The 21,804-nt window shown below is 39.4% G+C and overlaps 1 protein-coding gene across 5 annotated transcripts in view; it reads right to left on the bottom strand.

The window, feature by feature from the left end:
- Window positions 1-21,804, bottom strand: part of LOC126922371 (putative polypeptide N-acetylgalactosaminyltransferase 9) — a 294,734-nt gene that overhangs the window by 110,860 nt on the left and 162,070 nt on the right. For all 5 annotated transcript variants that reach the window (XM_050734913.1, XM_050734912.1, XM_050734909.1 and 2 more), the window contains one exon: window positions 6,682-6,779. The gene's annotated coding sequence lies outside the window, so the exon portion shown is untranslated. The remainder of the gene's footprint in view (window positions 1-6,681; window positions 6,780-21,804) is intronic.

Raw genomic sequence — 21,804 nt, 5'->3', positions numbered from 1 at the left:
CGATTCAATTTTCCGCTTAATTAACGCAAGCGTTAATACCCGAAAATCCAAGTTCCGCGATACTTTTGATCGTTCGGTTCGATTAAACTTTCCCCAAGCATGGGGTGAGTAGCGATTTATCGCGTTTCCCTCTCGTAAGACGTTATTATGCGAATGTTGAAGTTAAAACGTTATCCATCCTGCTTCCATGAGGCAATTGAAAAAGAAACAGCGAGCGAGCACATGCGCGCGAAAGAGAGAGACATAAAGAAGACGAACAAAATTTGCGTAAAAGAAAAAGAACGAAAACGAACTTGGTCTAGGCTGATCCGTTCTTTTTCCAAGCTGATTCGCGACTCACCCCCGTCGACGAATAGCTTGAGAGAGCCCTTGAAAACGACTGCAGGGCAAGTAAAGCGGAAGAGGCAATTAATTAATCCGGCGGAAAGTATGCCGAAGAAGTTTCAGCACGTCCCAGGCCCCTGTTTCCTTCGCGAAACAATGGAGATTGCAAGTGTACCCTCGAGTAAGTGAGAAAAAGCGAGAGAAGGATAGAGAAAAGGGTTAGGGAATACTCGACTCGATTCCCGGTAACGAAGCGCGCCAGTCCTCGTGGCCGTTCCTCCGCGTTGTCGGGCGTTGCATTTGCATAAAGTTGGGAAACTTTTCGAATAAACACGAGATACCAGAAACGGCACACGAACCGGGATCTGCAGTTGGCGCAACTTTTCTCTATTTCCGCCTGGTTGCAGCGCGTCTCATCGACGTCGCCGCTTCGACGATTTCTACTGGGAAACTTTTTCGGAAATTCGGTCAACGTTTCGGAAAAATATGTAACCTCGCGGAAATTCCCTGAACGCGACGAGTTGGACAGGGAGATGGTGGACAAGATAATGGTTCGTTTGGGGTTCGTAAGAAGTTTCCTACTGCTTTGGTCAAGCTTTCTTGGATCCTCGTTACCAAAGAGACACTTTTCGGCTACTACAGACTATTCGATGGAGGAAGTGCAGCAGCAGTATGGTCTTCGCAGATTGTTTTCGATAGTGTAGTTATATGGAGCATTTCTTTCAAGTGGAAAGAATGGAATGCTTCGTGCGAAACTGAAGCAAACGAGATACGTGATACGAGAAGGAGGAAGATCATTGTGTGCAATGGCAAACTTCTCTGCACGAGGAGCAGTGGAGAAGATTTCAAAATTAAGCTAATTTTTCAGGATGGTCTTCTGCAGGCTGTTTCAAACCTCAATCGACTTTACCAACTTGTTCGAGAGGTCGTTTCGAACAAAGAATGTTATGTTCCCTATACATAGATTTATCTCCGTTTACGAGATACGAAAGGGAAAGTAGTATAAACCACAAATAATCAGATTTGTTCAAGCTGCTTAACTTTTAACGATGATGATAATAATTGTTCTAAAGTATATTTCACACTGATTTATACTGGTACTCTATACATATCCTTTCGTTCGTAATATCATAATTCAACCGTTTGTTTCTGATAAGAGTAACATCGTACTCCATAACTGAGAATAAACAAGAATCGATACTATTGATTTTAAGTACTCAGTTTTCGGCTGGTAATAAATTATTCATCTTATTTCTCTAATTCATAGATCGTTTCGTACCAAACGAAATGTACATGAATCACATAAAAAACCATTGATAAAAGGTACATCTTCAGCCGTGAGAACCACGGTCGAATGCCTCCTCTTCTGCATAGCTGCACATCGGTCCGAGATATATGGCCAGCAGCGAAAGAATAATACGGCTGCCAATGTTAACTGATTCTATATGAGCCGGAGAATTTCCCTGGCTACGATAATGATGTTTCATGCGAGGAGAAACACGGCCCTTCCGGGAGCCATGCCACGTCCATGGGGGAACGATGCACTATTTAGATAAGCCAGACTGCAATCGGCTATGGTGACAAGGAAATAACGCGAACCAACACCGTGAACATCCATGGAGCAATTAACGTTATCTCGTTCTTTTCTTGTGATCTTCGTACTCAATTCATATTTTAGATTTCCACTCTTATTCATACGAGGCTCGTAATACCATATTTATAATTATTTTCATTTCTCTATGATAATAGATTAACTTCTACGTAAGGAGGTATTGCACGACGTAAACGGCTATTAAGAAAATTGAATTACTTTTAGTAAAAACGGAGAAAGCTTTAATAGACCGATATCTCTGGCCGTTATTCAGACTGCGAGCAAATGAGCTTTCAATGTAATAACGTAGGAGGCTATTTAATCATTAACAAATATTTAACTACAGCCTTAAGACAACAGCAATTTCATCAGCCGGGGATTCTTCGTAAATGAAGCTATTAATGCTCCAAGTTACCGAACCTTGGAAACTCGAAGAAGAGACTGTTTTAGCTTTATGGAATTCCAAATCCAACAAACGGCTCAACAGTTAAACGAACTTAAGGAGAGTTAATGTTACACGAGGAATTCACAGTGCCACAATTACAGTACAAATACAAGAAATATTACCTCTTCTTACATTTTCTTAAACTCTGGTAATTAAGAAACTTTACATTTCAACAACTATTTGATACAAATTCGAACGTTTCTTTACGAAATAAATTTGGGGAAGTTTGTTGGAAAAGATGCCATCTTTCTCAAAACTCATAGTTCAGAACTTTATTTGATAAACTAAAATAAACGAATAATTGAAAAGATCACTTTTATGTAGTTTAGAATACACTTTATGTAACACCGTACGCTAAAGCAGACCGATGAATTCATTACGGTAAACTAATGCGCTAAATTATGGCCCTATTACTTCACACAAACGTTCACAAAATAAATATGAAGTAGCTTAACTCCGCGAAACACGAGCTTCCGTAACGGTAACTCAGAAAACCTCCCAATTAACCATTTTCATTCTCCTAATTAAAAAGGACGAAGTAGAATTACGTGCGAGGTTACAGAAAGCCCGATTAAAATCTCGCACCCGTTTCAACCGACAAAGCTAAACGAATAAACACGGTTGAGGATGCACGGAACATCCGAGTCCGAAAAAACAGGCGGAAAGTCACGTCATCCTCGTAACACGGCATCCCTTCTGTCCGTGGGCAAACCTTCGCGGAAATTTTCCTCTCGTTACAGAAAATTTCGTTTACCGGTAAAAAGTTGCTTGGGCACGCACGAAACCGTCAGCATTTGTTATTCGACATTTTAATGAAATACATGGCAAGAATTTAATTAACCCTTGGTCGGTAATGATGAAAGAAGGCGCACATACGGATTACTATGCGTTTAATCTTGTTGCAACGGCGGAGTCAACTCGTTCCTTTTTCTTTTTTCTTTTCCTTTTTCATACTTTTCGCGGTAACTCTTTTGTTTGTAACGTATCCGCGAGAACGCAACCGCGTAACGCCTCGCCACTTGTCCACGAGCCAGCTTTTTCAGGGTTGAAATACGCTCAGATTCTTTTTCTTTTTTTTTTATAGCACGAGAATAATTCCATGCGAATTTAAATACAGGCTGTTTCAATACGACTGATATAAAGCAAATTATTTTATATAATAATAATAAGGAGGAGGAGGCTAAAGTTTTTTTTCGATTCGAACTCTGTTTTCAGGGGGGCAGCGCAGGAAATTGAGTTTGAACATTCATCGAGCACGCGTGCACTTCGGTAACTATAGATTGTATAATGGTATTACTATTGGATACGAGTGTATTTTAAAGCAAACATAAGTAGAAAGCGTAGAGTAAAAGTTTTTCGTTTCGAGTCTCGTTTTCGAAAGAATCGAGTTTGGAAATGTATATATGTACTTTGTTAACTATAGATTGTATAACTGTACTACAACGAGATGTGAGAGCATTCTATGAACAAGTGCTCTACAAATAACCGCAGAATAAAAGTTTTGCTTTTGAGGATTCGTTTCCGAAAAAAAATCGAATCTATGATCGTTGATAGATTGTTCTACTTCGAATCCAATTTTATCGAAACCGAGAACCCGATCGAAAAAAATTTTCTTTTATTATTACATATTATATTATTAATATTAATAATAACGTAGCGTTGTGAAGAACGTTGTACGTTATTCTGAAACGAGGCACTAGTAAAGAAATCAACACGAGTCGATGCTTCGTTAATTTCGAACGTATCACACATGGACGCGCAATTTACCGAATGTCCCATTGGTGATAGCACGTGTCGTCGACAAATACTAATATTCCATATGGTGGGCGTTTCATGTACATATCACGGGAAACAACGACGAAACATAGGACTGATTACGGGGACTATCGGAATGTACACACGAATGCACCGCAAGCATTAAAGTGCAAATGATTACCAATGCACCAGTCAAGTTTATACAAATTCAAGTATTTAACTATTGACAGCGGGAACTATCACGACGGCCACTATTTCTAACATTGAGTATGAAAATCACTCGAAGAAACGATACTCGTAAGATCGTTCAATGTTTCGTTCTCCCGAAGACCTTTTAAAATATATTTTAACGTTGCGTTAACTTTGCAATTATTTATTAGATCATATTTCTCGTCGATATTTATACGATCATTTATAAAGTATTTAAATATGAATTTTATTACTCGAGATAATAATAAAATAATTTTATACAAATTAAGATTGACATGAACCAGAAATTATATTTCTTTCCCAAAGGAAACGACTCTTTAAATATTTATTATCGTTTTAAAAAATTAAATTTAAATTAAACGTATCATGCAAATCTCACGAAGTTTTCTATTTATCTCCTAGATAAATTTCCCAGGAGAGAAAGACCAAAATCGAGGATAAAAAGTAGGAAACAAAATAAGCCGAAAAGGACGCGGAACGGTAACAAATCGGCAAACCCCGTTTATGGAAACAAGCGGGCAGAGAAAACTCGTAAAAAGTTGATAAAGATACGAGAAACGTAGCAAGAAGAAAACAGGGGATGGTAGGAGAAAGTAAAAGCATCACGGGATGCGAAAGACGGACATATTCGCGAAAAAGTCTCGCGGATTTTTCTTGTTCCTTAAAGCCCGTCACTTTTGACCATGCTGAAATTAAACAGCGAAAATGTTGTCGACGAGAAATGAAAACTGACGCTTACCGTGGAATATCACGTTTAAATTCCGCTTTACGTACCAAGATTACTTTTGACAGAAACATCGAAGCATAACCCGGTCGAAATTGTCAAGCAAATCGAGTCAAGAATATAAAAAAGCTGTCAAGTTAGAGAGAATATTTAATCTTGCAAAAATATGTTGAAATATATGTGGAAATATTTCATGAAAAAGCGTTCCACATTCCTTAATTTCTTGAAAAGTGATCGAATACTTGTTCCATTCCGAAAATCAAAATGGATAGATATTTCGCGTTCTTTTCAGTACAGAATACTTTTAAGAATATTATAAAATAACTGATAAAAGATCTTGTAATTAAAAAAAGGAAAGTTTCGTAAATATTCCACTTGCTTTTAAAAGTCCTCAACGATCTCGTCACTTTTTCGAACATACACTGAAAAATTCACGCCTGTCGCAATTGGATAAAAAAGAAAGCTATCTTCGATAACTTTGTGCACACTCTCAATCAATTGAAAGAACCATCGTGACTATATATATATATATATAGCCATCTATAATAATAGCCATCCTATTTCCAGCCTGAAACCAGCAAGCACGCTTCGCTCGAACATTCTCATTGTCGCTGTTCGGCCATCAACAATTTCCCATCAAACCCGCATTTACACCTCCAATCTGAAAGGCAGGATCCTTTTTAATAGCCTGGGCTCTGGCTGTTCGAAGAAGAAAAACCCAATTTTGCCGATGAAGTCGGCCCATCCCCGGCCGCGATTCTCTTACCCTTTGTTCCCGGCTGAATGGTAGGCTCGATATCAATTGAAACGTTCCAGAGGAAACGGCTCCATCGGCTCGACCAACAGAAAATTTTTAATGAAAGTCGCCTACCCGAAGGTAAGAACGAAGAGAAAAGGGAGAGAACGCGTGGAAACTTCTACGAGGAAGATAAAACCGGTGGATTCGTTGGAGAAAAGAAAAGTCGAAAAGAGGAAAAGAGGCAGAGTGGCGGTGGCAGAGGGAAAGCGAGCCAGGGTAATCTCTGACATCTTGTTACAGCTCGGCACAAGAAAGAGGAAGCCTCGGGGATGGAGGGGCGCCGAGACCTCTTCGTGGCTGCGTTCAATTAAAGCGTCACCTCGCGCAGGAAACTTTTATATGAATGGTTTTCATTACGTCGCGGACTTATTAAAGCCGTCTTCGCGCGAGCATTAATATCCCTCATCCAGACGAGTTTTGTTATCAGGCCACCCCTTCGTTCAACCGTCCGTGCTCCTTGCTGGGAGCCAGGACGATTCTATCAGCCGTGGAGCCAACGAGCACGATGGACATTGCTCGACCCGGTCACGTGCGAATTAATGGACTGATTATTTGATTCATTGAAACGAGAGAAATGGTAAATGGTTTGGAAGTAAGCGGGTATCGATACTCTGCATTAAAACGATCCATCGAGACTTTGGTATTATTTGATGTAACGTAAGTGGAAGAAATTGTTAGCGATTAATCATGGAATAATTAACGGATCATTGGTTTCCCTTATTTTGAGGTTCTTTTTTTTAGGTTTAACGAAAGAAGAAAAATATAAGAGCGTGAAAATAAGAGCCTGGAAGATAGGAGAGGATTATAATTTTTTGCTACTTAAATTCACTCACCGATACTGCTTACAGAAATTCACACAGCGGTTGGTTGGTAAATTCTTAGTTAAGTGAAAAGTATTGTCTCGTAAACTCCCACTGAACAACACCTTATCCTGGAACAGCAAAAAATACAATTCGTTGTACTAATATAATACATTTGTTTATGCTTAACTAAGTAGAAAATCTATGATATCTATAAATTAACAGTATGGTATAAGAAAACATATATAATCATATCAGTCATAAATCACGGATTATAATATAACACATTCGCGTAGCTATAACAGCCGACAGATGGATGTTGTCAGAAACGAACCGCTTAGATCCAAAAATAAAGCATCCTTATCCACACTCGTAGCGCGATAAAATCATAAAACGTCCAGCGCTATTTCATTTCTAAGATTTAAACGGTCATAAATTATCATAGATAAAATATCTGCCAGCGTAACTCGCCTACGGAATACGCAGCAATATCCTGTAATCTTGCGTTCGCGAGCATGTACGTTTAATCTTGAATGGCGATCGTTTATGCTACGCACGAACACTTTACTACTTCCCCATTCCAATAACGATTCTCGACAAAAGAACTGCATAAATACAGAAAAATCGTTGCAGACACGTGGACAATTTTTCGTTTCAAAATCCCTAAACTGCCTAACGATATAACCAAATTGTTGGCTTCTAGCCAAAGTCTACCGAAGTTTTTTCAATTCCTCGGATCTACAACGCTGTATCTGAAACTGTAGACTGTTAACTGTGCTACGTTGCTAATCGCCTGCACTGTTGAAGCAACGTTAAACGCGTATATAAAGGAAAGAAAACATTTTTGTTGCCCTACGCTATTTTTCTTTCTGTGACTTATCGATGTTCATCGCCACATTTCGGAGAACCAATTTTCATCATTTTTATCAAGTTCCGTTTATACTACGAATCATTTTCTTAAAAGTTGACTACAGCCTATGTCACGATAAAAGGACCTTGGAGCTGTCGACGCTGCACGAAACTACCTCCGCTTGGTGCGCGTGTACGTAAAACAAATTTTGTGTACGAAAACAGCGACAAGCTAGCAAACAAGCTAGGTACACTATTCCGGGCACTCTATTCGCCCTCGATTCCTTAAGGAAAGCTCAACGACGGAACCCAATTCATCCCCGAAAATAACACACAGCATCCACGTAGCCGACTAGCCTAGATCGCGAGAAAGCAGCCCTGTAAACGAAAGCACGACTTTTAACGTGACGGATTAATTTTTAAGCGTATAAATAACTCTCTCACGGAGGAAAAGGGACTTTGGGTCGAGCGTGGCTGAACAATGGCGTCTGCTGCTCAGCTGCCGGAAAAGAGGCTTTTGAATCCAGCGTACGGATATTAAACGTCGTTGGTCGACGAAGCCAGTGAAAACCCGAAACTCTGACCGAGCTTCGCGGTGTAACAACGTGAAAGCCATAGGACGAGGAGAAAGGGTGATGAGAGAAAGAGGATGTACGTACGTCTACGGGAATTATGATCGTACGGAAGTAATTCCGCCTAGCGGCGTGACCTTCTTGATTTCGCCCAGTGTTCCACGTTTCTACAGTTTCTTCGCGCGTATAACGAAGAATGGAACAACCGAGTCTCGTCCTTCGAGTACGACCAACGTAACGGCAGTTTCGCGTGGCATCGTGTACAATGCATGTGCATGAGCTCGTTTATAATTTCACGCCGGTGCAAGCTGTTCGATCGCAGGAAAAGGGAGGAAACAACAGCGACGAGGTGAATGTCGATGCGAGGCGCGAGTTTTGAGTAATTAACCGAGATTCAGGGTGATTACAGTATTGGCAGAGGGCAGAGATACGAACAGAAGCTACATTCTCAATGAAGACACGACTTCTAGTCTCTTTCGCGTTCATACTTTGGTTACAACTAGATTATTACATATACGTATATTTAATCTTACGTATTTTGTTTAGTATTGGAATATATTCTTTTTACCTACGACGTATATCGTTCAAACAACTATGCGAGGCTTTCATCGGGAAAGCTTACAGCACGATCGCCTGGAAGGCTATTTTTGATATGTTATAAACTCGGTATTTCCAAAAGGTAATTTTGAGTCATATTATTATAAAAAATGATAAGGTTACCGAGGTTTCTGACCTGGAGGAATATGGTAATCTTCCTGGCAAGCCGAACACCTTACGTTAGTTCAAGTAGTTCAAGTAGTCGAATGTTCGGCGATAAAAGTGGCATCAGAAATACTCGACTGGAAGGAAACGATCGCGGCGTCGTATTGGAGAGGCGAGCCCGTGTTCGACGTCATAACAAGGCGGAAACGAGAACGGTTCTCCTTTCTCCATTGCGTTGCTAATGCACTAAAGCTTGCTGGGATGCAACGACGATGTACCGTGTTGGTGTAACGCGAGAAGTATGTAAATTAGCAGATAGAAGGCGAGCAATAAGTTAGAAAGTGAAGGTAAGTTGTGAACGCGAGATCACGTGTTTGGTTTTTGTTCTTCGCGCCGAGACGAAGAGAAATGCTAATTATAACGTGTCATGGCTTCTAATGACGATGTAAATTTCGCTCTTTACGAAGATTGATCTACATTCGACCAAATATAAATTATCAGTTCCTAAATCCCACTCTCTTTCGTGAATTTCATTACGCGTATTTATCCAGCATTTTTAAATAGAACTTTCGCTAAAAGAAAAAATTGATACGAACCTGAACATCGATAACAGGTTTCTTTGTTCGCTTACTAGGAAATAAAAAACAGTTGAACCTGTGAAAATTCTGTATGGAGCATCGAATGTATCGAAATTTGACCGAAAGAGAGAATAGTTTTGTTAGATACCGATCCAATACTAGTTTCTTTGTTCTATGTGTGAAATAAATTATTCAAGGAAACCGGAGTATAACTGTTGCAACCGAATTCACTCGATATAAAAAATGTATCTATAGAACCGATCAATCTACGTTGCATAAAACATGATACCACGAAATTCTACACATTAGTAATTGTCTCCGAGGAAATGACATCGATACTTCAGCGACGTTTGCACGATTAATGAAAACAATAAAACAAACGTAAAATCTTCGATAATTAAAAAATGAAAAGGCCACGATCTCTTAATTCAACCAGTTGATTCAAATGAAAATAATACGTTCGAAATTTTAAACTACCATCAGTTTTCATTACTTCTTCTGCGAGTATTACGGAGAATAAATGCAACACAAACGATAGAGGTTCTTTGTAAAAAGAAGAAGAAAATGTTAGAGTCTAAAAAAATCACGTGTTGCAAAAAAAAAGAAAAAACAATTCCTTAGAAGTGATTCGTTGAAAAATCCGAAAACTTGGAAATCCGAGACGTCTCGCGTCTTAACTTTCTCCCTGCGATTCCCAAAGTTTCCTTTCCCAAAAGCTTTCAAGAAAGACCAACGCTTTCGAAGATCGCTGTAGACCGATAAAAATCCCAAGACAGCACGGAGGAGCTTGAAAACACACGAAGAAACGAAGAAACCTACGGATTCACCGAACAATGCCGCTACGTTAATGCGTCTGTAAACGATAGCGTTATAGCCGTTAATGCGAACAACGAACAACCGGTGTATCAGGCAAGAAAATGGTCCTTGGAAAACACAACTTCTTAAAACAGCATCGTATCGTGTTACACGGTGTTCGCGCATGAGGTAACACAGGAACGAGGTCGGTTATTCTATCCGGCCCTTGGAATCGTTACAAGCATTCGTTGCGACTGAATTACACGTACGCGGGCCATACTTTTTTTTACCGACGTTTCTTTTGCACGTGGAGAGAAGTCGCACGTGAAATTTCAAAGGGGAACTATAAGGCTTTGTGCGCGCGCTAGACAAGCCGCGTAAAATAAAAAATTCTTCATTTTCCATTACGATTCTTTTTGCTTGAGAACTGTCTAGTAAACGCGCGGCATCGCGGTAAAATGTACCCAAAAGTGAATTTTCATGTCTATTGGAAATTTTTGCTTTTCAGTGGAGACGCGAGTACGATACGGAGAATTTTAGATGATGCGATCCGAGAAATAAAAGAAATTACATAATGTCGAATATTACGAAGCAATATACAATTATCGAACTTCGCATAATTTGCTTGAAATCCTTCGAATTAGAAGTGCGCAAGTATTTATTTGGAAGCTAAACCCAATTATCAATAAATTTCATCAGTTTTCTTCCATCAGACGCAAAATTTTTGTTCATCCAGAACATTCTTTTCCCTCTTTTTTTTATTTATTTAAATACACGGAAAAAATCCAATTCCCTCAAACTGCGGCATTCAAACCCACGATAGTTGCAGTTGTAATTACGAACAGGGAGAAAAGGTCCCACTCCAATGCTTCTGCCAACCAATCCCAAATCAGAAAAAAATACAAAAAAAAAAAGAAAAAATACAAAAGAAAATAGAAAAGGAGACAGAAGCGAGAAAGACGAGAAAAGACAATGAAAAAAAGGACAGCGAGAGAAACAACGAGGCAAAATAGTTTGTCAAAAATGAGTCGAATTCCGCGCCATCGATGTCACGCGGTTGTTTGTCGATTTTTCTCCCCCGTCTCGCCGCTTTGCATGGTTTTTTTTTAAACCTGAACGCTTCTCACTCTTCCTTTCAACCTGATACACCGCAATTCTCTTTTGCCTCGTGGATCGCGGGCGCGCGTTTCAAAGCGGATTTTGCGGAGCGTGACGGCGTTCGAACGTGATCCTAGCAATTTGTCGCTGCGGCGCATTCATCGCTGCGAATCAAACCGATTAACGGCGGAACCGGCAGTCGTTGTATTCGGTGGCCGACCCTCGACCTACCAAACCGTTTCCGCGCTAACGGTGTACAGTCTAGCTTTTTCCCTTTTCCAGCTTTTCCGTGTCCATTCGGAGACGTTTTCAGATAAATTTCGATGGAGGAACTCAGGCATGAAAGGTCAAAGGTGAAAGCTAAGGATTAACTATCTGCATTTTATTGGCCTCGATCCATAGCTAGGCTCTAAAAGTCGAGAGCCGACGAGTCTGCTACAAACGTTCGAATTCGTTCCGAAAGAAACCTCGAACGAAAGAGATCGACCGTGGAAAATCCCCTTCCGCGCTCTTTCCAAGTGATTTCGCTAATACTATTTGCGAGTTCATCGGTACTTTGCCCGATGGAGAAATCTTGACTGTGACTTTTTAAAGATGGGAGGGGAATAAAGGGGGGGGGAGAGTCCATACGAACGAAACGGAATTATTTTTTCGCGACTGCGAGAGCAGGTTTTGATTTCGATGGGGTATTTGACGGATTTTCTGGCGAGGAAAAATATTGCCGAGGTTCTGACGGATATCCCCGATGAAATGTGTTTATGGAGGTTTGAAAGATTGGTTTTGCCGAGCGGATTGCAGCATTTTTTTTTTTTAAGCAAATGGGATCCTTTCGGATTTTACGCGTGGGTATGCTATTTCATATTCGAATTCTGCTCGAATTCCAATCAATTTCAAAGAATATAAAGATATAAAAAGTAATGTTAATCACACCACTCGATACATTTCTTAACAACATAATAGATTTACAAAGCGTGCCTATCGCTTCTACTGTGAGAAATATCCATCGATTATTCGCAGGCAATAACTACCGAGGAACACGTTCGTACTTGCAATTACTTTGTCTACCTTTACGTAACCGTTGCACTGCCTCTTACGTTTACTCGTCCGCATGATTCGAATCGTTAAATTCTGCTTGCAAATTACACAACAGAAACCTTTGGTTCGTTGACATTTACACTGACTCGACGGACAAAGCGATTTTTCCAATCGTCGCTTAAGAAACGATCATAAATCGAAGAAGGAAAAGGAGAAACTTAAAACAAACACGGTTCTCTTCGAATCTTTCACTTCTTTTTTTCCTTTGCCCTCTTGCGACATGGAATTACACGTTCGCCGATCGAACGCATTTACAAGCGGCGAACAACGCCGTGAAAGAGCAAACGAACGGATCTCTTAATCAAACTCGAGCGTAAATTACCAGCTCTTGACGTTTATTTCGGCTGCATTATTAACATTGCACTAGCTGTTTGGATATTTGCATGCAAAAAGCCGATTCGTTTGATACCTATCCAATGTAATTTCCGTACAAGTAGGCACTTTAACCGCAATACCACACCGTTATTTGTCGTCATTCGAAATTGAAAATCGGCAAATTAGACCCGGTTTAGTAAAATAGAAGCTTCCCCCGCGTTTTAATTATCGAAATCTTCTTCCGATGTTTGATAAAATTATTTACTTACAATTTCCCACGTCTAATCTCGTTGATCGTCTAAACGAGTGATTTCAGAAGCGATCTTTTCATTTATAAATATGCCAAAATTCTCTGTATTCGCAAAACTACCATATGATATTTTCTTTTTCTTCTGAAAAATGATTATACGTGACAGAAAATGATTTTATTCCGCAAAAGTAGTTATTATACTCTTTGATATCCCACTGGTCGATTGAATTGGGTAAAACGATAACTCTTGCCTCTTTCGGATGGACGAATAACCACTAGATTTATCCATACGATTTCATAAAAAATCGCGTATCGACTATCCACGCGCTATTGACCCTGCCCCAAAACTGAGAACCATCTTTTATGCCTAACGACGAAAGATATACGCTCTAGTCTACTAGAACACGACACGTTCGATCCATCGTCGATCTTCCTCCCCCGTTTCTCGAATCTGCGTTTACATGGTTAACCCATTAGGCTAATCCCGCTTGTAAATTCAGCCAGAGAACCGTAGCAACTGCATTTTTTCGACAACCATCGTTTCGCATTCCGATTCATCTCGATCGACCGTTCGAAATACGGGCAATTAAAAAGTTAGAGTATGAAAAGTACGAAAGACGTTTCCCCAAGTGAACGAGTGACAAAAATTAAAATTCACGGGGTGAACGACGAATGCACGATACGATTGATAGTGTAAAATTACGACAAGAGATTCGGTAAAAGAGAGATAATTAATAAATTTGAAATGTCTAAAATAGTTAAATTTTTATATACCAAAATTTAATAATCTCTTTTCTTTGATAAGTGATTTTTTTAGTTTGTGCGGATATTAATTATAACTGGAACTTAAAAACAGGCGCATCGATTTGCCCTCAATTTCATCTATTTTTAAATAAACGATCGGTCAGCGAGGAACACGCCATTCGCTTTTCACGCCATCTTTTGCGTGCTCTCGGCCTTAATTCTTACGATGCGATGTGCACCACAGTCAAAGGAAGCTTTTTAACCAGTATTGTAAAGAGTTTCCCTTCGCCGGAGATAGAGATGAGGATTTAACTTCCGTTGAAGGCCTGCCTTCTCTGCCACGCAATTAGGTTTCAAATGTTTAGTTTATACAATGTCGAAGTCGAACAGAACTTGATAGGATTTCTTTGCAGCTAGTTCGCAGAACGCTCGATATTCCAATTTCCTTGTTAATAATCCGACTTGTCTGTGCCTTTTCAAAGTGACGTGATATTTTTTTCGATAGCCTTTTATTTTTCTTTTAAAAATATCTTAATTGAAAGAAATTCGCAGTAAAAATGAAACCTTCGAAAATAGTGACGAGAGCGTATTACCGAGAGTAATTCGCGACAAAGAGCGCGAGAAGTAGCGTTTAAAATGAAAGTAGGCCACCTACCATTATTCACTTGATGCAAATAGGAAAAGTAAAGAAAATGAACAAATGGGCTTCGCGCGAGTTAAGCGACACGCAGCAGCCGAAATGGATGTACATGGCCTCTTCGTTATTTCAGACGAATAAGCAGGTCGAATTAGAATATGAAATTTTATCTCATTGCTGCAACCATCCACTTACGAATGATTATTTCTTCAAACGCCTAAACAGTTCCCCAACGAACGAATTACCTCGGAATAGAGATACAGTAAGAAACAGCATTGGCAAACATCTCTTAATCTTTCGTTTGAATAAATTCAAAGTGCGAAATTGTACAAAATGTGCATAATATGAAACGGTATATAAACTGTCCAAGGTATAGCGCTTGCCATAATACTCGATGTGTAGGTAAAATAATTTTCTAGCGAGCGTTATGAGATTGGCTTTCCAGGAACAATCGCGTAGCTTTGCATTTGCACATTACACTAGCACTTTACACTTGCACTTCACACTTGCACTTTGCGCCAATGTTTCGCGGACATCCTACTGCGGTTCTACATTTTTAATTATATCCGCAGAAGTATGAGTTTGCGTAAAAATCCATACTCTACTCACGGACCACTCGAAGAATTTCGCGGGCTATAGCCTTTAAACTTAACCTTCTTACGAGAGACCCGGTAAACGCGGTGTTACACAGACATACTTCGGTCGAAACGACGGAACGCCGATAAGGGACGAGGTGGAACGAAAGTGTCGTTATTATTAAATAAAGTGTGGCGTAAGAGGCGGCTGGGCTAGTCGCCGGTTATCATGGAGGACGAGGAAGAGGGATCATGCATAATTCAGCGAAAACTTGGCTCCCCTGACGGGATAGTAGACGAACAGCCCGTGGTATCGGTGCATCACGACGCGTAGAATAACGGCACCCTGTCCTTTGCCTCCCGCCACGAGCTGTCTACCCGCCCCGTAATCTTTACCGAGCCATTAACGTCCAACAACTTTTTATACGCCCGTCCCGGCAACTCGATTCAACCTGCACTCTGTTGCGTTCCGAGGTGGTACGGTGTTCATCAAGTTCGCATCATTCAGACGTAAATCGTATGGATTATGAATGAAGAACATGCATATACATGCGATAACAGAGTTATCATACTAAATATCGTACAAAGATGTTACACGTAATCGTGTTAGAGGCAGATCTGATTACGAAAAATCTCAAATAGGACAATAGCTACTGTATCTGATAATAAAATAATAATACGATGTTCTTCGTTCACTGTAGATACAGAAATAGAAATTTTCCTATAAAATAACTTCTCATAAATACATAGACGTTCGCAATAATAAATAAATCAGTGAAATATAAAATAATTGTTTGACACAATTTCTGAAAATACAGTGACATCGTACAATATCGGCATTCTAAGCGAAGGAACGTTCTTTTTTCGGTCTGCATCGGATAAAGAGTTAAACTACCGAAAAATCCAATACATTTTGAATAGAAATCAACTTTTTAACTATAACGGAAAATTGAAATCGAAACGCGGGTAGCGTCGAGTTGCTGTACATCGGCTCTTATCGTCGCGACAATCTACGAAGAGGAAACGGAGGGTGAACTGAGAATTACTCTGGGATACGAATACGCTTCTGAGCATTCGCCATAAGCAGGCGAGAAGTGCAAGCTCCGTCGGTGCTTGAAACTTAATCCCCCGCGTCGTCATAAGATAACGGCACTCGGCACCGCATAAACTTCATTGTCTCTGTGCTAAGCGGCCGTTGCAACATCGTCTCTTTACATAGCCTCGTCTCTTCATTGTTTCCGCGGCGTTTCTGGCGTTCGTACGACTATACTGTCGCGTTACCGACCCTCTTTCGACCGCGCTGCCAGTCTCCACGATACGCAGACAATCTGATATCGCGACGAATTTTGAATTTACGTTCCGACTGTTCTGACATTTTGGTGAAATCTCAGTTCTGACACCCGACGAAATCTCACAGTGCTAATTGAATGTGTCGAGTCTTTATCGCTGTGACCGATATTTCGGTAAAATCTTAACGAAAGATTTGACAAAACGGTAGAGCATACGAAAATACTTTACCATCTACTAAAATTAGCAAGCTATTCGTCTCCGATTAAATCCAAGAATAAGATGCTAATTATACGACCAATTCTGTGTCTAATTAATGCGCGGTAGTTAAATATGGGGTTATCCATAAGCAATACAAAATCGCCATACGTAGTACCGTGTACACTGACAGTAAAATTTTCAAGTCGTTGCGTGCTGCATAAAATGCAAGAATTTAAAAAAGATGTATTAGAACTAGAAATTGCCTTAGAAAAGTCTCTCCAGAATGACAAAGATCGATTTCATATCGAAGATCGCGAGACAAATCATGTTATGCATCGACGATCAAACAATTTTATTTTGACTCGGGACCATAAATTGACGGTAAAGCTGAAAAATTATAATGGAGCTGAAGCGTAAATGAATGATGACCTACATCATAGGGGAAAAGATAAAACTTCCAAAATACTGCTTGATTAATGCTCGATCATAGTGACGTAAGAAGGGGGACCGAATACCAATCCATCGATTTAAAACGACTGAACTGGAACAAAAGATAAGAGCTCGTGGATGTAGCAAGGGTTCTAAGAATTTCGTGTAAAAGAAAAGCGAAAAACTACGGCAAAAGGAAGGATACAGTTTCGAGGAAACGTTGCTAATGAAAATTTCTATTTTAAACAAGTTTTCGGGAGACACGGTGATTAACGAGGTCCAGTATCATAACGGGAACACGCATAGGCGACTAGCGACGTTTCTGGACGTCGTTAATCACCATCGTCCCTTTTCTGTTTCAAACGAACCTTTAGCTCTTCAGGATCGATAATCAAACGAAAGGACAAAGACACTGACCAACTAAGTATTATCCAACTAATTGTTGCAGGGTGATACGACATACGTAGTAAGACGAATCTGCGAGAGACTTTAAATTGTCTAGGAAAATTAAAAAAAAATCAGAGTAAACGATAGAGTGTAACTTCTCCTTCGAATTTTCCATAATACGTTTCGTGATATTTTAATCGAAAGCAATCTTTTCGCAAATCTCAAATGCTAAAGTATTTGGCATATTCGAAATTTACGCTGTTAACTCATCGCGACCAATGCAAGCAATCTGTGAACAAATAGACTCTGTAAACAAGCGCAGCTGTCGTCAAACCAAAACGCGTGTAAACATCGAAAATCACAGATGATCAGAACGCAATTAACTATAAATAAATACAACTGATAAAACAACGGGAGAAAGAAAACCTAAATGATATCGATTCGTATTCAAAGTTAGGGTTTCGCATCTATGTAGCTAGGATCATCCGTCTACGTTTGTGAACACCAAGGAACCTAGAGAATTCACCACGGCAGTCCAATCGTCTGTCCAAATTAGAGAAAGATAGAATTATCAAGGGAAGGAAAGACAGATGACCCTGCTGAATAAAGCAGAGAAGGTAGCTTCAGCCGACCCAAGGGTAAAATTTGCATCGGCGATTTGTACCCCCTTTTCCGCGTTTGCTTTCCTTCGTAGTAGCGAACCTTAATTCGTTTTGTTTCTCGCGTTGAAAATATACCGGTCTTTCCGCAGCAAGTTTCTAATCGTTGACTATCACGAGATAATCAGAGATAAAGAGCAACAGATAATTACAATTTTTGACGTATTTGAAATTACGTATTTGAAATTTGAAAATCGCAATTTACGATATCGCTTCGATCCTGAAGAAGTTGTATAGGAAGATTAACCGATGCGATTAATTAGTTTTGTGTTCTATCTAGAGATCCATAAAATTTGAAACTCCTTTCATCATTCGATACTCAACGCTCGATACTCTTCCTCTATCTTCCAAAATCTCTAACTTGTTCTAAGACTGGAAAGACAGATTACGTTCTACTAAATCTGTAATATACTATATCTAATACTATATCTAATAATAGCCTATAGCCTATTATTATGTCGTGGAAAATTTGAATTACAGACGCGGGACATCATAACGGTCTTTTAATCGAGTATTTTAAAGCTGAATCAATAAATCGAGCATAAGTTATTGAACGTTTATGAGCTCGTCAAAACATTCGAGCGATAAATTTACAGGCTGTTCCTCGCGTTTATGAGTGCCATAAACGAGAAGGAGCGCGTGATTCAAAGGAGACGAGAAATAGCAACCGCTCGTCGATGCAGGTAGTAGAGAACGGATTCGTGTTTTAAAGGACTCGGATCTGCCCACTCTCTTGACGTACTACGTTTCGAGATCAAACGCGAAATTTCGAAGCGAACGATGTAATTGCATGCACTTGAAGGTTTCTGGCGTGTCGGATGTAAACTGGCGAATTTGCGAAAATAGTTTTGAAAAGAGAAAATTCGAGGTAAATGTACATTAACTGATAAATTCGTAAAATTCCAGCTAATAAAATTTTCTCAAATAAAAATTTTAATATGTAAATCGATGTTATATTTTACCTACCCATTTTACACGTAGAAAGTAGTTAAAAGCGCGAAGCGCCGATTTTTCCGTTTAACCGTGCATCCAATGGGTCATCCAGTGTCGGCATACGACCACGATTTCTCCAACATGCAAAATCAATTAAATTTACGACCTCTTGATTCCACGTGGATTATGTTTGACATACCAATGACACATAAAATACTAAATGGCGTTATAATGTTCCATGAGATTACTATGTTTCTTTTGAAATTAAATATGTCGGTGTCATTGAAAAGAAATCGTAGTTTACTGACTTCATAAAAATAAAAATTAGAGGCTTAAATTGATCGAACAGCCGTAAGAATCTTTTTCTCCTTGTTATCGATCTTGTCAAAATGAGATTCGAAAAACAAAATTGTATTCCATGTTTGACTACTTTTCTCTAATAACGATAACAAATAAATAAATTATCCTTAAAACTACCTACTTACTATATCTCAAATTACACCAATTTCCTCGTAGACTTCTAATAAATCACTAATCGCGAAGAAATGCTCGGTCGCCGGTGTTCGATCGCGCAATTCCTAACTTTCCGAAGGTAAACGAGCAAGCTGATCCAATAAAGGAAACGACGCATAAAAATTTTAGATCTACAGAACATTGACCGAGTCACGTTCCCCGTGAGCTTCGCGCTTTCTTCTCCGTTAGATGGAAAGCGAGCGAATCAATGTTTCTCACGAGGAATGTTTCTCGTTTTATTTCGACCGACTTTGCAGTTGTGACGGTGGTCACAGGGATGGAATGAACGTCATCGTAGCTCGAAGCAGAAAATTCATAACACTGAGTCTTGGAAGAGAGAAAACGAGCGACCAAATACAACTAGAATCGACGTGTTTTTAAATGTTTGACGCGTTCTGCCTCGGTTCGTGAAGAAAGATTTGATAGTTTCAAGCGGATATATGTCACGGTTTAAACGTTTATCTATCGTATTACGAAGTAAAATTGGAAATGAACTTTAAGATAGAAAATAGGTCGTTACTTGCATTACTTATGAAATGGTATGTATAACTGATGATTTCGCTAATTTAGAAGCAGGTCAAGAGATTAATAATGGTAGAAGAAACAAGCGTAGAAAATGGAAGTAACTACGCTCGTGCCCAAAACGTAATTGAAGAGAATTAGTTTCAAAATAGGAAGTACTTATAATTCACAATTTATAACTTATAAGTAAATCGATACTTGGATTGCCTGCAAAATAATTTAACAATTGGCCAATTAGTAAGGTTTTCGATGATCCAGGAGAGTTAATGTAATATTGCAGACAATGGAAGTGGTAGATAAAAGGAAATTGAGTATCGTATGTTCATACTACGTTCCAATCAAATATGAATTTATATTGACTGCGTACGGTAACGAATAATATATGTATGTACATCTAACGAAGCAAGCATTAAAATCATACAGTCCCACGATCATTGCTTCGCTTTAACGTGTATTTCATCGTGGAATTACGTAATTGAATAATTAAAAACCGTTTCTTTTCTATAACGAAAAATTTCATTTATCGCGTTCGTCATTAATTACGAATATTAAAAGAGTTCGCTCGGTTTTGACGCTTATCTAATTCATTAATTTAACAACTTATCAAAATCGGCAATAACGATAGAGCGATAACTTTTTGACGGGCAGAAATTGAATTTAAATTAAATACGTACGATACGGCCGATAGATTTAAGGATAATCTTTCATTCGAGATAAAATCTATATAAGATCATATTTGTTTCACTCCAATTACATTAACTCAAATTCTTCGTAATATCTCAGCAAACTGAACGATACTGGTCTCTCCTTATTTATAATGTTTCATTACTAAATCTCCGAATATAATAGCTAAGGATTTTTACATTGATTTCTGTTCGCACCACAATGCACACGCACACTCTAACCTCTGATCAACCCATTCAGATACACCCTCGGTACACCTCGCCTCGAAACTCATCAATATTAAACGTCTTACCTAGCAATGAATTTATTTGAATAGCCGTAAGCCTTCAACCGTTTCAGACACTTCCAACAATTTTCCTTCGATCATGAATATTGCATGATATCGCCTGTGTAACTTAACGAAATCGCGCTCCGCCGTGTTCACTAAGAGAAATGAAAAGAAAGTAAGAAAAGAAAAGGAGGAACAAGATCACCGAGTTTCTCTATGTCTCTCTGTTCACCGACCAGTGATGCATTACGCGGCAAAATAAAACAGCCAGCTGGCTTTGATCGGATTTTTTCGGTTGGCCAGCTCGTTTCGCACGACCGAAAACAACCGACGAAAAACCGAGCCAAGAAATGGCTCGTCACTGACGCAACGAAATTGTCTATGAAACGTAATAATCGTTACGTCCCGGCGGTAGCATTTGTCGTAACGAGATGTAAATGCACGATCGCGCGGACAAACGCGTTTCGTCTTTTTATCGTCAGTTGCCTCCGTGTTTCATTGCGGACGCTGCATTAGAATCGAAATGTAACGAGAGCAGCTCGTTTGGCAGAATTTGAAAGGAACGGGGCATGATCGATGTGCATCGTTTCGAGAGTTTGTGGATAATCGCGTGTACGGCTTCTCATTAAATGTACGTGAAATATAGACAAATCACGTTTTGATCAGTCGAAACTGGAAATGTTTAATCCCGCTGGATAACATTGGTAAATCCTATTGATTTATTTTAGATTCGAGATAAATTCTCAAACCTACGAACTTTGAAGCTTTTCTATCGTTCGTAAAGCATAATTACGAGTATGTAACGTTAGAGTAACGTCAAAACACTAGAATCGAATTGTATGGGAAAAGCAGAGCATGAAACACCGATCGTATTACATGGAATATTCGATGCTTATCGACGTATATATAATATGTTGCTCGCGTGCAAATTATTATACGTGCGGCTCTGTTCGTCGAGACAACTTTCGAAACAGGACAATTCGAATAACTGGAGGAATTATTGAGCAAAGTTCGCATACACGTCTAACTGTGGCCCATATGACTTAATAATCCTCGTAACGAT

This window comes from Bombus affinis, chromosome 12 (assembly GCF_024516045.1).
Source record: "Bombus affinis isolate iyBomAffi1 chromosome 12, iyBomAffi1.2, whole genome shotgun sequence".
Lineage (NCBI taxonomy): Eukaryota > Metazoa > Arthropoda > Insecta > Hymenoptera > Apidae > Bombus > Bombus affinis.
The sequence above is the reverse complement of the archived record's forward strand: the minus strand, read 5'-3'. Positions and strand labels throughout refer to the sequence as shown.